The following is a 20,541-nucleotide window of genomic DNA, read 5'->3' as shown; positions in this document are numbered from 1 at the left end:
TCGACGCAGTGGTAATAAGAAAGAGTGAGGAGGGGAGGGGGAAAGACAAAGAGTTTTTCTCAAGACGCGAGCGCGTTCAACGTACACGGTATGTATACGTATTACACGTGTACGAGAGGCGCGCGCGCGCGAGAGAGGCGCACAAAACACGCGCGCGCCCTTCCCTGATTTATATTCGTCGGTGGAGGTTTTCATTTTTCACCGTTTTCCTTCCTACCGCCGCGGAGCGCGCGGCCCTTTATTATTTCGCCCGGCCGCATTGTGCTTCGCCGCCGTTACCCCGTTACGCGGATGAGAAATCGCCTTTCCACTCGTGGATGAATGCGGCCGGTGGTACACAATCGAAGTCGCGCATATAAGAGGCGGCAAAAAGCAAACCCGACAATGGACCGCGAGATTTCGACTCGAGTCGTATCAATCGCTGTCGGGGCACAATCCTACCTCAGTGACGTGTTACCTGCTCTACGCGCCAGGCTATCGGGAGGCTTTGCTCCCCCTCCCCTCGCCCTCTTCCCGTCCCTGGGCCGATCACAATGGGGATCCGTCGATACGCCATCGATACCCGTGGAGTACTCGGCATCCACGCGAGCAGCGTGCGTGAACGCGTTTCTATTGTGCGGCCCTCTTTGCGTTTAATATGCGCGCATTACAGAAAAGAAAAGAAAAAAAAAAACAACAGAGCGGGTGACGTTTTAGTCCCCGCGTGTCTCCTTGAGGAGAGGATCTCGCGGTCCACGGCGACGGGGGGATCGTCTCGGGGAATCAAGGACGCTATGGGATAGGAACGCTGGGGGGATTCCGTTTCGTAAGGATTGTCCGTGTGCCGGTGCAATCGCGAGATTAATGACGGCCGTTGAGCGTTTGCGCCGGCAATGAATGCGAGAACGTCCAGCGTTTGCGCAACCGTTCAATTTCGCGAGGTTGAAATCTCTAATCGGGGACCTTAATCTCCGACTATCGTGACAGTTCGGTTCTGCTGCTTTTTCTGGAATTTTTACGGAATGCGCGAGAAGTCGAATTGTGGCAAGTGGCGATTGGATCTTCCCTCCATCGGTTTGGCTTTCTATTTTCTCCGTCACGGAAGGGGAAGAACGGGCAGGAGTCGGAGCTATACGTGACTAAAGGGTTACGTGTGCTATTGCGTGTTTTGTAAAATAGAGAGGTATACATTTTTCGACACGAGGCTCGGCGTTTGCCGTGGGGCGAGCCACCCCTTTTCGATATCGCAATGACGTTTATTGCAGTGATATTAATCGATCGGGAAGGGTCGTGACTATTGAATCGCTTTCTCCTTTTTCTCCTCTGCTCTTTTCCTACAACCTTCCTCCCCCCTCCTCCCCCCCCCTCCGTGTCTACCTGTTTATATCGTGTTCCACGTGAGGGGGAATATTTGCGGGTACACGGCGGCGTCGCGGCAGCGTTGTTTGCGATCGGTGTACGTATGCATAAATGGCTCGGAGAATCGTTTGAATAGCTGCGCTCGAAAAATATGTTTTGCCTGAAAAATGGATTTCGATTTATATAATGCATTTTAAGAGGATTTGCAAGCCACGTTATCCCATTGACAATTTTCACGGCTCGTATTATTCATTTGCAGCGTGCGCAAAACAAAATGAAATCGGAACGCCGATAGATATTCATGCTTGTTAATTTTATCTACGTTTCATTGCCGTTTGTTATTTCTGATATTTATGCACGTAGATGGCTCGGTATTATTGTATAACAAATAATACTTTGATTAATACGTCTATTCTTCGTATATAATTGTCCAACCGTTGTTCCACCTCTATATTTGGATTTATATTCATATACGATTCGCATGCGATTTGCACGTATGATGAGAGTTATGAGAAATAAAAGATATTATTTTATTTCATTTTATTTTTTTTTTTATCCAACGTACATTTACAAACCTTTCGCCTTCATGTCTGAAGGCCCGTCGGGGAAAAAATGATCTTGCGCTTGGTTATAAAATTAAAAGTGATAGCTTTTCGACATATGAATGTAATGACGTTGACTTCGTTAAGGAGGCGATAGGGTTACGGATAATGTCAAGTGCTATGCAATCCCGCGCGTTCTTGTCATACCTCCAAACCGGATCAGGATTGATTTCTATCTCTATTGCCGTACGGTATAAAGCAATTATGATTTTTTAATATGACAATAGCGTCTTGCTTTAAAGAAAATGAGAGATAAATGATAGACAATAAAGAGGACTGGCATCAAAATAGCACGCTTTGCGCATTCACGTCACCGTCTATTTTAATTGCCTACATGCAACCTATCTATTTCGACTTGTTCTTTTATTGCATTCGTTTTCTTCATTCTTCAATTTCTTGCGTAAATGCTGTTTCTCCGATAGGACATGTAGAATACTCCTTTATATTAATTACTTTGCTATACGATGGTTCTGATATTTTACTTTAGTGCCATCAATCGCAATGTCATTAAATTATAGAAAAAATCTAATTCCACTTTGCTTTAACAGTATTATCTTATCCGTTTATTTAATTCACCATTTTAATTTTTGCAGAATGCAATTATTTTTGTGTGCTAAGCAATTCACAAAAATAAAATACGCTTTTCCTTTATTTTATACTTTATTATAAGTGACTAGCATTAGTCATGATGATTACTGTCCATGTATGCGTAAGAGAAAAATAATAATCGAGTACATACAAAGTATTTAAATCCGATAGAGGCAAGACTTAAGGTAAAATTAAGGATTTGAGAATGTAAGAATCGCAAACGGACTTTCCAACGTGAATAGCTTCTATTATGCTATTGTGGAGTAGTTTGAAAGGAGCGATGCTTCATGCTAGAATCGATCAGACATCAAGAGTTTCATTTCGACACTCGAAGCTCTGAAGAAGAATCGACCCGAAACAATCGTTCCTTCAAACATCTCATAGCCGATTTATGGCGTAATACCTGCAAGGCTTTGATTTTCTTTGATGCCTTTATCCTTATGACATATCGGGTGTTTCACTTCATTCTGTGACAATCATTTACAATTTTTCAGTAATGCATTCAAATGTAAATTGTTATTATTTTCATTATTGTTCTACAACAGTCTACAACTTGTTACAAGTACTCTTAATTACTATATTGAAAATATTTCTTCCACATTTTGTGTAATTTTTAATTACATAAAATTATTTGTAAAAGCAGAAATACTGGAATATATTTCTATTCCACTGACAATTAAATAAAATGAAATGTTAAACAAAGTTAAAATTAAATAAAATTAAAAGAGCCAACCAATGTAAGTTTTTCAAGTAAGTTTACGTAAACAATTTTTAGTCGTACAATTACTAAGAAGGACCAAGATTAAGTATACGAATAGAAGTGCTGAAAGTATTATTCTAGCAGTTGTAAGTGTAGCTAAATATAAGTCACATCAAGAACACCCTGTAGATTTATGTCCAGACCGATCGAATTAGAATGTACTCCCGCTTTCGGATATAACAGCGGTCTCGGGCAGAACAGTCGATGCTTTCTAGGCCCTCTTAACTCACCACTGTACCGTTCGAGGCTTTCGTTCGTTTCTGAAGTGGAACCATCATCTCTGTCCTTTCTTTCCGGCGGTTCCCCTTCGACCACCTGCATCACGCTTAGCCTTAGCTTAGTAATCTCCTATGGTCTACCCTCCGGTCCACCCTACGGATCGTTAATCCATACTTTCAGAATGACTCTGGCCAAATATCGGTCAGTCGATGAGGCGAACACAATGCCCGTTTATCCACCCGCTCGAGTTTCACGACCCCTTTAGACCTAAAGGGAATCGTCTTTTTACTATCGCTGTCTTTTTCTTCGTTTGTAGTATATTATTTATACAAAAACTTCAATGCAACAATTATTTTAATGGACACAAATCTGAACATTAGTGTACATTTTGCATTTTATTTATCATATAGCTATTAATTAAAACATAATTAAAATATAATAAGGATCTTCTTCGTTTAAGTTAGTAATTATTATTTTATACCATTACTCTCGGAATAAAAACGTAGTTTACTATTTATCGATAATGTTTACAGCTTTTTTAGGGCATTACGTGGTTTAACAAAAATAGAGAAAATAGATACGTCCCTGCGCTCTAGGGCCGACTGCCGTTATGAAATTTTTAATTCACCGTCGATGAGATTTCGTTTTCCGAGAGTAACAAGATCCAGTTTGGCGCCTGTTTAGTCCGAGATCGTCAACCAGGCCGGTTTTTAACCCGTCCGACCAGTTTTCATGAAATTACCCGGTTACCGGTTTCATAATATATCCCGCCTCTTGTCTCGCAGTTCCATGTACGATGATAATGATTAACGGATTATAGGAAAAGGGTCGCGAAGAGGATTGGACAACGCATTTCCATTGGTGAAAGCGCATAGACCCCGTGGTCAATTTGTTACTGTGAGTTTCCCAATACTAATACGATTAAGTCCGGCAAATCCGGAATGAGTCCACGATCGTTAATCAGCCTTGCCGCAGTGATTTGGTAATTCGACAGGCTGATTTCAACTATTTCGAGTCGCGAGTCCCATTAAAATTCTTCTAATTTGTATGTGCAGTCAATCATACAATTAAATGCGATCTGTTTGAAATATATGGTGGATAGTTAAGAAAAGCTCCATAAATAAAAGAAAAATCCTTCTAATCTACATCGTTGCTTCATACTAATGCATAGAACTTGTCTCACACGCATTTCTCATGTTCATTAATTATAGTTATTTGGATTTTATTATATTCGAAAAATTCATACGTGATTGCCACACGATGATAATATTTTATCGCACACATCTATAAGGTTTTTTCGCCTTCCAACTCGGTCAAGCATTGCGCGTCTGCACACTCACACTAGCACGCTTATAAAAACCTTCTTTTAAATTGTTCTTACAGTAGCTCAAGCACTTCCAGAAGCGCCACATTGCTGCAATCTAAAGACTAGGCTTCAATCCTCTTTACCGCACATAGTAAATTCACATTCCAACGTGTGGTGCCATGCGTCTTCTCGCAACCGCGTAATCCCTTAGTTACAAATTTTATTACTTGTAACATCGGTTCATTCTAATGAGGCGGTTGCTTCAAATTGGCGGTTCGATTGACTAATCGCGTGTGAACTGGCTTTAAATTGTTGCACTCGTGTCCGCGAGTTTTATCCAATCAGATGTACGTTCTTTATATAATTTGTCCGATCGAGAAATATTTTAATTCATCCGCTATGAATAGCTTTGCCAAAACCGAGCAGATAAGCAGTAAGCCACCGGCAGTTCCGATAAAGTTTATCACGGTTCTGATAAAGTTTATCACGGTCAATATATTTCCTACGAGAACGTATGAGGCAGGCGTTATGTTAGCATCGGAGGATTTTCTACGCGAATCGACTATTATAAATGGCAATTTTACTCGCGTCCAGCTGATGAAATATTATTTGCATAATGTAACCCTGCGGTAGTGAATCTCACTGATGCGAGGATGCACATAACGACACAGGATTTGGAAGAGACAGATAATTTGAGAACGTAGTATATATTATTTAGCACATCTCGCTAAACATTTTTTTTTCATTAAATTACATCTTACAGAATTGCGAAATTTCTTCCAAAGTATATTTTTTTACAGTGCAATAATCTTTTATTTGTATCCAAAGCGCAATTTTGAGGTATTTAATTTTATTTTATTATCTCTTAAAATTCACCCCCCAAATTTGATAATTGTGGGATAATGTGTGACTAAAGTATAGTAAATTTTACCAAAAAGTATAGTAAAATTCTTCGAGGTCACACATTGTCCCACAAATAGCAGATTTTGAGGGTAAATTTTAAGACAAAAGTTCTCTCCGTGTATATGTGATATGCAAATACGTTTCATAAATCTTTTTGTTATTGTCGGAATTGTTTAACGCTTACAAATAGCATTCATTTTCAAGGTTCCGCATCGTTCCTCGAGCAATAAACGTATCGTCGACGATCCCTTGAATCGAAATTCGAAAAATCAAAGTGCAAGCGTAAATGCACCACGACGAAGCGCTTTCGTAACAGATGAAAAAGATCGGGGTAAGAGAATCTGGTCTTCGGTTTCGCGTCAATCTGGCACGTATCTCAAAGTGGAGGATACATTCAGCGGGCCAGATTTCGTTTGGGCGTGGGACCTCTTCGAAGTTTGTAGCGAGGTCGTTAATTATAGAACGCCACGGGTTACGTTTCAATGGATGATTGATGAACGCGGGGCGATCCTCATCTAACCTCGTCTGCAGAAGGGGGTGGGACGGAGGGCGAATGCGAGAGGAAAAGGAAGACGACGAGGGAGAAAAGAAGGAACGAACAGTAAAGAGGTTCCAGCCGGAGAGGTTTCACTCTGGAAACAGGTTTCTGATTGTTGAGAGAACCACGGCATCCAGCGTCTTCCATACTCCCGGAACATGAGCTTGGAGATCTGGGATATCTACGCGTATCATCGTACATCCCATCGATTTCCTTTTTCCTCCATTGACTCAATGACGTCAGAAACACGATTGATTCGCAAAGAGATCAGACGAAAGAGATTACAGATATAGATCTGAAAAATGTAGATCGAATTAGCTTTGATCATTCCCAGAAACGAGAATCGGAGATTTGATATATTATTATTAAATCTACGTCTATTATTATTAGATTAAAAGAATGTTTTATATATTCTCCCTATTATTATCTTTTACAATATTTCATATTCACATTCACGCTTTAATATAAAATAGCAGAGATTTTAAATGTCCTTTTTTTCTGTTATTCAGTTCTATTATTCGCGATGTAAAAAAGCTGAAAATTAAACTGCTTGAATTGTATTTGAGATAGAAACAAAAGCTTGAAAGTTACCAGCGATATATTTGAAATTTTTAATTTATATACTTTATTAAAATCGGCAAATTTATTCTTACAGGGAAAATTAAATCAACCATCGAAGTTAGAATATTTTGTCGTTATGTAAAAACCGATACTGCAATTTCTTTTTGATCGTGCTGCTTAATTATCGGACTGCAATTTATCGAATTGACAAGAAAGGATACTTTACAGCAGCGGATAATGCATCAATTGATAACGATGATGATGATGATGAGGATAATGAGGAAAATAATGATAATGATGATAATAGTGGTAGTGGCGATGACGGTAATGACGGAGATGTTGATCTGGAATGGGTGTCGGCCCACTTTATCGCTTCATTCTCGCGGAACGTATTTTCATAGCCGCTTATTGGAACCGATTAAAAGTCAATTACCACCATAAAAACTTATGGGATCAATTTCATTGTAAATGGACTCGACTTATATCCGATCCCCCTTTGTCATGTAAAATAGGAAAAATCTCGATACATGATGAGACATGATGATGTAAAAGCTTGATCAAAAATATAATATATAAAAAATGATAAATGTTATGTTTCTTTAGCATATTGCGATATAAATATTTTATACCACATAACATGATTTAGATAATAAATTAGGAAAACGTATTTAGTTTATTATTTTAGTATTATGCATTATTGTTATTAAATACAATATGAAAAATCTTGAAAAATTATGATTTTATAATATAATTTAGAAATGTAAGAATTATTTGTAATTTTCTTCGCATTTTATTATTTTATAAAATACGTATTCTTAATAATCTTATGGGATATTTTTAGCTTTTTTTTGGTGGAATTATTTCATTCATATTTTAAATGTCAATCATGTTTCAATAAGCAGTTATTAATGTTGACAAAGAGAACGTTTGTTACTAAACTTTATTATTTATTTTATTACTTATATACGTTTATCACCTTATTTTTTACAATATAATTGTAACGATTATATTAATTATTATCTAAAAATTAACAATTAGGACAGCTGTTTATTTGTTCCTCGCGTGCGTGGAATATCAACTATGATATTCGTGCGGCATTCGTAACGATCGTGAAACTCGATCGTGAATGATCGCGCAAATACCGACAGAATGCAAAAGAAACGAATGCGGTCGAAGATTGGCAGCTGTTGTCGCGATGGAATTCGATTCTGCGGTTACGATCGAGAGAATTTTGGTGCGCGGGAGCCGCGCGCGCTCACGATCCGCGTTCTCCGATCGCATCGATCGTTACTCTCCCCGCATTGCCGATGGCCGCTCGGGGCCGAATCGGGGATCTCTCTCTCTCTCTCTCTCTCTCTCTCTCTCTCTCTCTCTCTCTCTATCTCTTGTTCTTGAATCGGCGCGGATCTCAACGAGGCCTCGTCGACACGATCGTAAATACTGGCGGGAACTCATGTAAGAAGTTCAAGCCTCCCGGTCGGGCTCGGAGCCGAATCATTTTTGTTGCCGTGCCTTCGCCCTCTTTGCCTCCATCTAAGAGCCCGCGCTTCGTGCTTCAGCTCACGGCTAACATCGTTCGCCGTCCGTCAGGCCTGGTCTGGATAATTGTTTCGAACTTCTTTTCTGCCCCAAGTGCGCACTCCTTTCTCACACAACGGCAGCTGTTGTTGGGGGAATATTATTGAAATACGTTACATACGTTACTTATGCATATATGCGCACACGTCTGTCAGGGCGTACGCGTTTTGCAGAGCTTGACGGATGAGCGCGATCGGAATTACGTTCCCCCCCCCCCCCCGCAGAACACGTGTAATGGTATCGTTGCCCTAACAGAAAATGCATATACGATAATCATACGTAGACTTCAGTTGTACAACTGTTTAATTCGGACTTCGCGTGCATCGCGAGCAGGTACGAGTGCTCTCCAATCGTTAAGAAATATTCACTTTCTTTGTGCCTCTCCGTACGTTTGCGACCCATTTGTGGCTACCTTTAGCTTCAATGAAAGTTAACGATTGATGTGCACTTTAAAGGTGTTCAGTCGCGTTTAAGAAAACATCGTTTTTATGGCGAGGTGTGGTCCCGGGAATCGAAATAACGAGGAACGTCTCGTTGTATAATTTACGAACAATGACGCAAATAGATTATTAATAGTTGACGGTTTACCGACAGGCGGCGCGGCAATAAAGGCGTTTAGAACAGGCTTTTTGTACCGGTAATATCTCTCAACCATTCATCAGCGATCGCACATATAATTGTACTAAACAAACTATATACTCAAGCATTCCTCGGCAAATACTGCAATTTGCATATAAGGAGCTCGTAAAAAAAAAATAAAAAAAATATTAAAAAACGATCGACGGATCCTTTCACTTTTGTGCATACGTTCGATATTTTTCAAGGTCGCCTGTTCGCTTCCAAAGGTTCGATGGAACAGTGGTACCACAAATGGCGAGAACGTGGGCCGCTCGCCTCTTGTCCGTTGCTTCACGTGCAGCCTATTACTCAACGTCGCCGACGTAATTAGCATAATAATATCTGTAACTCGCGGTTGCAGCGGTAACTAATTACCGGTATATTAATCAAGGCATTCGACGCTGGAGCCCGGCCAATCCCAACTATCTGAGATGCCAATCCAATTTATCTGCGCAGCATTAGAATGTCAACTGGGAGAGACAGGCCGGCCATTACGGCACTCTTCAAAGAAGTGAGAAAATAGACAAGGCAGGCTTTTCAATAGCCGTTAAAGTACAGAAATGTTACTCGGTATCGAGTTACAGCCGGTTTCGGTTGATTGGCTCAACATGTGTTTTACTTTCGCTCGCGCTCGCGCTATGACTGCGTTTAGATATCGCTTTTGAATTTCAAGCCTCGGACCGGAGGACCACCTCGAGGGAACCGTCTTAGATACGATAGCTTGTTGTTCATTTACATTTTTTCGGAAGCGTAACTCTCGCCTCCCCGCCGCTCGGCGTTTATCCTTGGGCGACCTTGGACGTGTGATTGGCACCGTGGAATGCGTCAGATTGAAAGGCACGATAGGAATACGATTTCGCGCCGGGAAGATTAGACAAGTTCGAGACACGAGTGTGGATGGCTGTGGCGTATGGGAGAAAAAGGAGGAATAATTATTTTGGCACCGTCTCAAGGTTAATTTTGGTAACGTCACTTCGTGCGTTCTCTTTCTCTCCCTCTTCACTATTTTGTCGCTGCGTTCGAGTATTAAAGTAAATTTTAGAGAATCGTCAGAAAAAAAAAAACGATTCCATGCAAAAGAAAAACCAGAATGCTGCAGTTGATAATCGATGATATCTAGCTATAAGTTAATGATACGTTACCGAAGCAGTGACTATTGAATAACATGTGATTAGCAATCCTACCGATATACGAAATGTCGAATTCAATATAGTATATCAAATCCTTTCTTTCGCCGGCGAGACTGAAAATCGAAACGTCGTGCGACCGTAGCGTCGGTCAAGGGGATTTTAATTGGGAGAATCAGCCCGGTTTCAGGTAGCCACCAATCATCCGCATTATTGTGCACACCGCGATTTAATCAGAACGTAATTATATCGCTGGCAGGCATCCCGCTAGAGTCACTTATTAATTCCTTGGTGTAGCTGTCCCGAACGCAGTCTGAGGTAGCAAAATGAATGTCGTATCTGAGCAATTTCGACATCATCTCCACATCCGGCTACTTACTTACTGGCTTTCAACGCTATTCTGTATTTTCTACCAGAGCGAACGCGAACTGATCGCTTGACTGATAGATCAGAAATATCCCACATCCCGTGGCTCTCTGGAAGATATTCTGTTCCCCCGCTGCGTTCTCCGTATAACGGCTGGTTTGCAATTAGCCTCACCATGCGGCTGCAATCGCGGCAACACACGTGTATCCCACAAACATACCGTATGTGTACGTACGTACACTATTCTACGCACACACACACACACGCACGCACACACACACACACATGCGCGCGCTACACACATACCTATCGTGCGAAATATAATAAGATAATAAACCGACGATCGTGCTCGTTCGCCTCGCGACTCTCCTCGCCTTCGATATCCGTTTATTGCACGAATGTTGGAGGGATGAGTGACGTAAACGAGCAGACAAATCATTTTTTGCTTGCACACGAGCCCTGGCGACGAGCAGCGTTGACGGACATTTCGCGACTCGCCCTGGTCGCCGTTGATTGAAACCAGGAGGCATGTACCTCGTTATCGGCAAAGTTCTTTTTGCATCCACGAACTTGCGCCGCGCGCGAAATTAGTTTGGAGAAATGAATTTTCTTCTGTAAAATGCAACCGGCTTTACACGATGCGGCAATTAATTTGTTTAGCCAGTTGATGTGGCAGTAAACCGCAAGTTTAATTTTGCGAAGGGAAGAACGTGAAAGGCAATTGATATCACGTCGTCGCGAGGAAGGCAGCTTTTGGTAATTATAGCAATTATCGTTGTGCAAACGGGACGGCGAGTTGCGGAAGAACGCGGAATTAATAGAGAATGGCTCCTGGTGATTGGTCCTCGTGTGTTAAGATGTCCCAGGGTGTTTACATTCTTTCGCGTGATGAAGATCCTCATTTCCGTGATGAATTGGACGATGGGCGTCCGGTGATTTGAAGAACTTCGCAAACTCATTATTCTACCTGGCACCTAGTAAATTATCCCTGTTCCGCACCCCCTTTTTTTTCATCTTCTTCGGGTTTCCGAAAATTCAAACTAATCAGTACACGTTTGTACACGTCTGGCACTTAATGCCTTCCTCTGCATCTTCTCTCGTTATACTTCCCTCGGGAATGCGTAACAGTTTTGAATTCTTCCCGGGTTCTCGCAGCGGTGTCGTCCAATTTTACTGATTTTTCTAATGTTTGCTGCGCGAGCCATTGTGCACGCTTGAGTTTATTCAAGTATCCATTATCGTGTCACGAGACAAAGCCGCGGGGAACAAATGTGCACGCCTACGTATTCTTATACAGCGGGATTGGCCAACGAATGTGAACGGTGGGAAGTAGCCTATCATTTGTATAATCCGGAAAGAATTGTTTAAACTATTGCATTTTGAGACGGTGAGTCACTTGGAGTAATCGGACCGTAAAAGAGCTAAAAACGCTCGAGGTGTCTTGTCATATCGCGCGGTTCCGTGCTTTCAAAAGACATTAACGACTTCTCTTTGTAGTATCAACATAATTATAATATAATTCCACGATGCATTCTATGCATTAACTAAGGCTTAGGTTAAATTAGATTTGTACCTTGCGGCAGAGAGAAACCAATGCAAGATTTTACATAAAGTGTACCCGTTAGTTCCTTAAGGGGATGCTCCAGACAATCTGTTTTACTATTTAAGCGATAACTTTTATAACGAGATTTTTATTTCTTTTATAAATTTGGAAATTTCTTTCTTTTCTGGGTAAAGTCTAGTTTACAGACTGATATTAATACGTATACTCTAATTCTGGAAAAGAATTTCGAGATCTCTACTAGAAATACATACGAAATCTCGTTACAAAGATTTTCGTAACAAGATTTCGTATGGATTTCTTTTATAGATTTCGAAATCCTCTTTCAGAATTAAAGTATACGCATTAATATCGGTTTGTAAACTGGACTTTATACCGAGAACGAAAAGAAAGTGTTAATAATGCGCACCAATATGATTCCACATTATCGATCTCGATTAAGTTGATCTCATTCCAGCATCCCCTTCACATAACAGCACAGCATATCACGCGCTTCCGTTAAAAGATACGGTTAGGAAAATTGGCTTGCATTTTAGTTACAGTCTAAATTCAATTACGCTTTTAGCCGCGTGGAAGCGTCTCGTGACTTTTCTCACATCCCAGCCGCTACGAAGGAGAACTTTCGGAAAGTCGCTGGCAGGGGCGCGAGGTTCCCGGTAAAACGCCTTTCGGGCGCGTCTCGTCACGGTAATATGGTAGATTAGTCACAGCTTAATGATGAAAATAAGAGGCGTCGCGCGGCGCGGCGGTGCGATTTGGCCGCGACGGACAGGCTAAACGATAATCGCCGCCATAAAATATCGAGATTCTTCACGCGCGTACATACGTACGCCGCTATACACCATTAAGGCTATTCCTAGAGTCTCGCGCGCGTTGGCGAAACAAGTAATAAGCGGCTTCGACAAAACGACGCGACGGTAGCCAGGTTTCCCGGGGCTGCGGTCCCGAAAAGCCGCACACGGCACGCTTTCCTACATAATCGTAAATTCTCCACAAAGTCGTTAACGTTTGCGCGGCGAAACAGGTTTGTTAGGAATCTTTCAAACTCGGGCTGGCCAAGGGGAAGAAACGGAGAGAGAGAGACCCGCGGGGAATCTTCCGGCTCGCGGACATTCTTCTTCCCTCTCTCTAATTATACGCGTATACCCGGTATAAATCTGGTGGTACATATTCATGTTATAGTTATATACCTCGTCTCCACGCTTGCGACATCATTAGCGAGCGAAACATTGGCGCGCCGCTTGTCGCGAAATTTATGAAATCGCACCGATGAAACGAGGTTACGAGTAATCGAGACCCACGCCCCGATCACGCTTTACACCTCGCGCGATATTTCTCTCTCTCTCTTTCTCTGCCAAGAGAAATTCCTCGAGGTGTGTCCTCTGACCTGAACTTCGCGAGCATCTGCGCGAGCACCGCGATACACTGTGGCAGTGCGTCTTCTACTGCCGGTGTATAAATAGGAGATACGAAAATATCGCGGGCTGCCGGGCGTTCTCCAACTGCAACCACGATGAGAGAGAAGCGCGAGGGAGATAGGGAGGAGGAGAAAAACGAAACAATGCATAGTGCGAGCAATTATATGCGACGAATGCGTGTCGTTGTGACATTCAAACGACAACGACGACGACAACGACGCGAGTATCGCGTAGAAAAGGCGCGCGCGCCTTCCTTCGGAGTTTCGGAGGGACCGCGGTTGAAAGGGAAAAAGGACGCGTACAAAGACGGGTGACTTGGCGCCAGCATTCTCTCGATCGAGATAACATTCTGATGTGGCTCTCCTCGAGGAGTAATTTTCACTACTCTCTATACCGGCGCAGTACGACATTGATCTCACGAGAGAGATGTTTGTTTGCCCTTTTTGCATGTTTCATCGGTAAAAGATCGACAACTCGGCTCTTTTGTGTGGGAAATGCCCTACACAATGGTTGTTGTGCCAGAAGGACTAGCGCGATTGACTGGCGTAGCCCACACGTTCATCCATTACAGGAAATAAATATCTGTAGAATACAATTGAAATTGTCTTTCTATATTAAGAACTTTTATAATTATATTCGATTTTAAATGGCAAATTAAACCGCATATAGAAATAAATAGAGGGAAACTCTTTTATTTTTTAAATAAAATAATTGTACTCTGAAAAATTTGGTTTTATATTTTAATTCTTTTAAGAGCTCTGAAACTTTTGAAATTCAAGAATTTCAGACACGAATTACGCAATATTAAAAGGATACCATATTAAATCGGTTTCAAAATGATATGTCATTTCTCAATGGTTTATCTAGCGTGGGTTTGCGACAACAATAATTTCCTCGGTTAGTTGTAATTGCTTACTCTACGTGCTTATGATGAAAACTTCCGGTTACACCGCTCAGATTCATAGTTGCACGATTCTAGGCTACGTAAGCTGAGCACGCGAGTATCTCGACGTGACGATGGTGTGAGTATAGCTGAGGGCTGTTCACATCGAGCAGCGAGGTTGCAGAGCACGCTGATAGACCATATATCCCTTATGTTTGCGAATCACGCAATCTTTCTCTCGGCTCGGCGCTTGTCAAAAGTGATCCGGAGGTATTTGGATGTAATGATCGGTGGCAGTACAGGTGCTACCGTAGCGATCATTAGCACTTTGCCGTTGTAGCAAACTGCAATTAACTGCGAAAGTCATGTTATTTAGAATGTGGCGTAACGGATGTCACGCGATTTGGAAGCTGTGCGTGTCGACTGCGAGAAATGCGCGACTACACCTGCGGTAGTAAATAAAATGCCTATATATATGCGTAAGTGTTCAGAGTGAAACTAAACTTAACCGCTTTATTCAATTTATAACATTACTTATTTTTGACTATAACGATTGTACTCAGGTGGCACCATAAAATTTCACTCTTTAAAATTTTCCTTTCTAAATGAATGTTTTAATTGAACCTTTTAAATCCTATTACACTAAATAGATATTGTATAGTTTGTATTTTATGTTGTTTTTATATATTATTAATAAACATTGCTTTTTTTATTCTATAAATTTATAACGAATAGAAACGTAATTTTAATTTAAATATAATATTTTTTATTTTATATTTATGCGATCTTTTATTTTGATTTTGCTGAGTAGAACTGTAAAGAATAGGATATTTCATATATCTTTATCTATTTTTGTGCCAATTAACTTATTTTTATCTATATACTTACATCTATTGGTAACTGTGTGCTATATTTATTTATTTTTTATATCTGATTGTTATAAATGTGATAGTAAAGTCACAAGTATTCATGAATCAACAAATATTTGTGCATCCGTTCTTTGGGTTGGCACGATGACAACAATAGCATGGTTTAAAATTAATGCGACATCTTTCGCTTAAACATTATTCAAAGTATTTATCCATTAGTCATCGAGCGATACCATTTTTGTAATCATATATTTTTAACGCTCTTACGATACCATTCATTAATGGAACGGATCACTTTTCCAATGAACGATACAGTTTTTAATTTAATTATAGAAATTATTTTTAAAATATTTTAATGACTGCTATAATTATTTTTGCTATTTGAACTGCTATATATTCTCGAAATGTCATATAAGTCATGATAATCAAATTAAGATTTTGAATTGTTAAAAAGATATAACATTTATCCGTATTATATAAGTAATTTATTCGTAAGATAATACTATATGATTATACTATATGATCGATTCAATAGAAGTTACGTTTGTAAGACGTTATTTATGTATCGTGTACTATGAACAAGGCTCGGAGATTCTTAGAAAGATTATTCAGGTCAAAAGAGAGTACTGAGATAGCGAGCATGAAGAAAGAAGAGAATCCCAAACAAATGAATGTACTTAATTTACGTTAGATACGCTGTTCAGACGTGTTCTCTGCGATAAAAAAGTTTGTAGCCTCAAGCAACTTTGTTAGAAGTGTTTGTTCATCTCGAAAGGACTGTCACTTATTAATTTCTTAATTATTAATGATGATGGCTCTTTCTAATTTTGTTCGTATTACTCATATATAGACTCTTTATTTCTTATAAATGATCGATATTTAATTAAAATAAAATTGACTTTTAAAAAATGAAAAACTAATTTAATTAAAATTAGAGAATGAAGATATTTATTATTTTTATGATTCAATCGTGCATTAAATAATTAGGACCAATTCACGAGAATTTTAGCATTACCTCGTAAATGATGGGAAATCAAACGACAAGGGCAGACGCTATTGACGCTTCATTCCAATAGTTTGTTTGACGATTGACCAGTTTTGAAGAGTACGGGCATTTCAAAAATTGTTGAAGCACGCAATCAATCGTAAATAAACAGGACTCTTTGTCGGCTATTACGTGTCGTAATGCCAGGTGAATACGAAATGTACCTGCATGAATATATGATTAGTAAAAGAACTGAAATTTAATGACAAAAGTGTTGACAAGTGTGAAAGTACATTTGTCGTATGTTTACAATTAAATTTTTTTAAATATACGAGTAGACGCATAAAATTAAACAAAAAATAGTTACATTTGTGAAATTAACTTGATTATAGAAAATAAACTTATATTGCAATTTTTAATTTTTATCAATTTTTTATATTTTTGTAGTATTTTATAGTATTTGCAATGATAAGTTGTTTGTATATTACAGTTATATTCATTTTCCTTTCAATTTCAACGGTTCCGAACTTATGCCTTTTCTCTATGTATATTTATGGTTCACATCTATGGTAGGTTATACAAATACACGAGATAAAAAATATACGGAGCCTATAGTTTAACATCCATTCCGAACGGTTAAGGTAGAAAGATTTTTTAACATAAAATACTCTTGATGGTCTGCCATTCTATAAAAGAACAGAACAAGTGTATAAAATTTTTAAAAATATATTTTTTAATCGAAGCAATTTAGAAAACCTCATTATTTATTTAATTATTATATTTATGCACTATTTTACAACTAAAGAAATTGCTTTCAGTGAAAACCGATTCTTCTGGTTTAATAATGAAATGATATGCCAAATGGACTCATAAGTGTAATAAGCTAATTTCTCATCAATTAGCGATTATTGAAGTTTCGTCAATATGCCTCCTGTCTTTTTATTTCTTTTGTCATTTTTTTTTTTTAACAAGTCAAAGAGATAAGAGATTTAGAAGTGTTAGTGTATAAGTTTAGTAAGGAAAGTGTGTTACTACTTTTGTTACTCTAAAATTTTCTTTCGAGTTTTATTGTTAGTTTTCTCTTCACGCAAACTTCAACGCTTCTTTAGCTGAATACGTGGGCTTCATCATAAAACGAAAGAAAATTTGACATTGACGAAGATGATGATGACATACCGTGTGTATGTGTTGGCAACGCCATCAGCTAATTTGATGCGTGCTTAATATCTGCTCATAAATCAAGGTTTAACTGCCATCCCAATTTTTCGAGATTGTGATTTACAGATTTGATTGTATCTATTTAATTACGCATTCTTAATTATATATTTGTATCTTTATTAATAGATTTTAATTTTTCAATTGGAATCGTATTTATGTTGCCTAAAGTAATTGATACTTATTTGTCAGCTTTTTTTCTTATAAATAGCAATCCGTGTTTAAAATAATTGAATTTTGGTGTTTGATATATTTATCTCCATTAATCGTCTTTTCTCTCGATGAACAATGCATCCAAAGTGATTGTTTGGCAATGTGCCGGTCGTCATCAGATATAGTCATTGAATAAACTGCAAACGGAAATATTTTTGTTTAAGATTACAAAATAGTAGAAGCATTCCACAATACAAATATCTACGCCTAAAAATTCGAAGTGTGCTACGTAATGCTATTTCGAACACAAGAGAGACACGCGAAGAATTTTAATCGAAACTAAGAATTTTAATAAACTATACCAAGCTAAATTATAAATACACTACAGATTCAAGTGTGTATAAAATGCCTCATTTATGTGATAGTTTTTCACTTAAAAATAACAGCAAATTGTGTGAAACATTTTAAATAAAATATGTAAATTTACCTTTTATGCAGTATAGTGCAGTGTTATTTTTACACAGAAAATTAAATCACACATACGAATGAGCCATTTTTACATATACGTGGATTTAGAATGTAACTAAAACAAAAAGGTATTATACCTAGATTTATTAGTGTAGTTTCTTATAAGTGCTATGTCAAGCTCTAACATTTAATTATTCAGCTTATTAATGATATGACTGCATAATAAACTTCATGGATAATTGGAGTGAGACATCACCGAACATAAGAATAGCTCGTTATAATGAAATATCCGAGAAAATTGTGATAGGGTGGTAGGTCACTGTATCAGTTAATAAATAATAAAAAACAATTTAATATAATTATATTTCCAAGTAAATAATATTTTAACCAAATCTATATAAAAATTGGGTATAAAAAGTATAAATTAATTTACATTTTAAAATCTTATTAATTTAATGTTTTTTTTTAAGTCATTTATATTGCAATTTAAATTTGCAATTCATCTTTTTTCATCAGAATTGTATACACTTTTGTAATAGGTTTTCTGGCAAATTATAATGATTATTACAATGTTCTCTGATACAAATAATAATTAATAATAATAATATTATATATAATTTATCAGTTTATGACTATTAATAGTGATGATATTATGAAATTGATTCAATAATAATTCCCCATTACAAGGGAATATATTCAATAAATAGAATAGTTATGAATTTACATTAAAAAAATATAAGTAATATTATATATATATATATATATATATATATTAATATATGTATATAGATAATACATGTATTTTATGTTTTTTAACTATTTTATTTATTTTATCTCGATACTAAGAAAAGAAATTTAAAATCTGTGTACTTTTTTGTTATTACATGTAATTATTACATAATTTACTACGCTTTTATCTTTTGAACTTCATGAATATATTATTAATTGTAAACAAAATCAACTACTTTATTATGTTATATTATTTCAATAAAGAGCAATAAATCTGATCATTTTTTAATGAAATCAAGTATACGCAATAAATTTACGCGTCCAAGTAATATGTATTTATTTATTTGTACTTATATGTGTTTTTATTCTATGTTTTGCTTTCGTGGACATTATTCGTCCATGCATTCGCCACTATCACTTATTGTTACATGTTTGGGCGAAGTGTTTTCGTGCACAGTAGTATGGAATCTGAAAAATGATTAACGCAGTGGACGGGCATCTATGTACGGTTATTTCTTCTTACGCTCACTCGCACTCGTTGCTGTCGTTGTGTCGCCATACCAGCAGTAAAACTGGCAGCAGTAAAGTACGGTGTGTTAACGTCAGGTTTACGTTATACCGGGCCTTTCCGCACGAGAAATGAGAGACTCAGGAAGAGACTGCGACGACCTCATAACTCTATCAAGAACCGGCGACTTGGCAAGCGTTCACAGGGTTACTTTGGTGCTCAGCGCCGATATATACTTTGTGTGACGGTGGGCGTAACCACTTTTTTACAGCCCATATCCCAAGTGCGAGCCCTTGGTTCCTCGCTGATTCCCGGACTCCGGATACTCGAGACGGCGGCGTGTCAATCTGCGTGACATCCAGAAATTCTCGTGCGGTTGAGCAACTTCATAAAAGTTTCGTGCGGCTATCGCGATCGCACGGCGAATAAAGTAACTCGATAATCGTTGCCTCTCTTTCGCAAGTCTTTCTCGAAGTCCTTCTCACTACTTACAGGCCAACTCAAAGACTATATGCACGTTATTATGTAAACGAATATGCGCCGAACACAAGCATAGGAATAAATAAGTCTAATTTAACAGAAATAATAATATCAGGTGAGCGCAATTTCCAATTTATGATACCGATGTTTCAAAACGTCTATCAACGTAATCAAAATTATTTTGCAACTTGATTTTAGCACTTTCAGAAAAATAGATATTCTCTATTAGCTAAATATTTTTTTTCTATTCTTATTTTGATCGCGCAATATTAATATAATTGCATTATTTATTTTGCTACATATATTTTCACGTTTTAAAAGTTTATTTAATTTGTTAACTTGGCTCATAAATTAGTCTAGCACAATATCATGCAAGTTTAAGAATTTTAAACAAATGTAGCACCAAAAAGTTGTCGTAAAACTTGGATCGATTAATTTAAAGTAATGAAGTTAATCGTATTGACATTTTATTTTACTCGACGTAGACCGTACATGTATAGATGCTCCAGCTGTATTTATTTAGCTTAAACCAATTCGTCATTGTTATTCATCCTTTATTTATGTGAAATATCCTGGCTGCTTCGTCCATATTGCGAAAGTATCTATTATTCACCTCAGACCAGACAGCTCCAAAAATACGTGGCATTCGGCGCGCGCGGATGATGTCGCTTGCACAATTTTGTAAACCGAGTGCTCAAAGCAAAACGGCGCTTTAAATCTATGAACCGGCCAGCGTTACCGAGCAAACAAGGTGCACAGGCATTCGCG

The 20,541-nt window shown here is 38.3% G+C and overlaps 1 protein-coding gene and 1 long non-coding RNA gene across 3 annotated transcripts in view; one reads left to right on the top strand and one right to left on the bottom strand.

The window, feature by feature from the left end:
- LOC105839886 (UPF0489 protein C5orf22 homolog) overlaps window positions 1-20,541 on the top strand; it is a 639,614-nt gene that overhangs the window by 217,279 nt on the left and 401,794 nt on the right. The gene's annotated exons all lie outside the window — the stretch shown is intronic.
- On the bottom strand, window positions 7,658-18,608 carry LOC114255502. The gene is made up of 2 exons (XR_003626760.2): window positions 18,076-18,608; window positions 7,658-17,785 (listed from the first exon to the last, which is right to left on the bottom strand). It is a non-coding gene; the product is annotated as an uncharacterized LOC114255502 (long non-coding RNA).

The sequence above is a fragment of the Monomorium pharaonis genome, chromosome 2 (assembly GCF_013373865.1).
Source record: "Monomorium pharaonis isolate MP-MQ-018 chromosome 2, ASM1337386v2, whole genome shotgun sequence".
NCBI lineage: Eukaryota > Metazoa > Arthropoda > Insecta > Hymenoptera > Formicidae > Monomorium > Monomorium pharaonis.
Note: the sequence above shows the minus strand (reverse complement) of the source record. Positions and strands in the feature narration are given on the sequence as shown.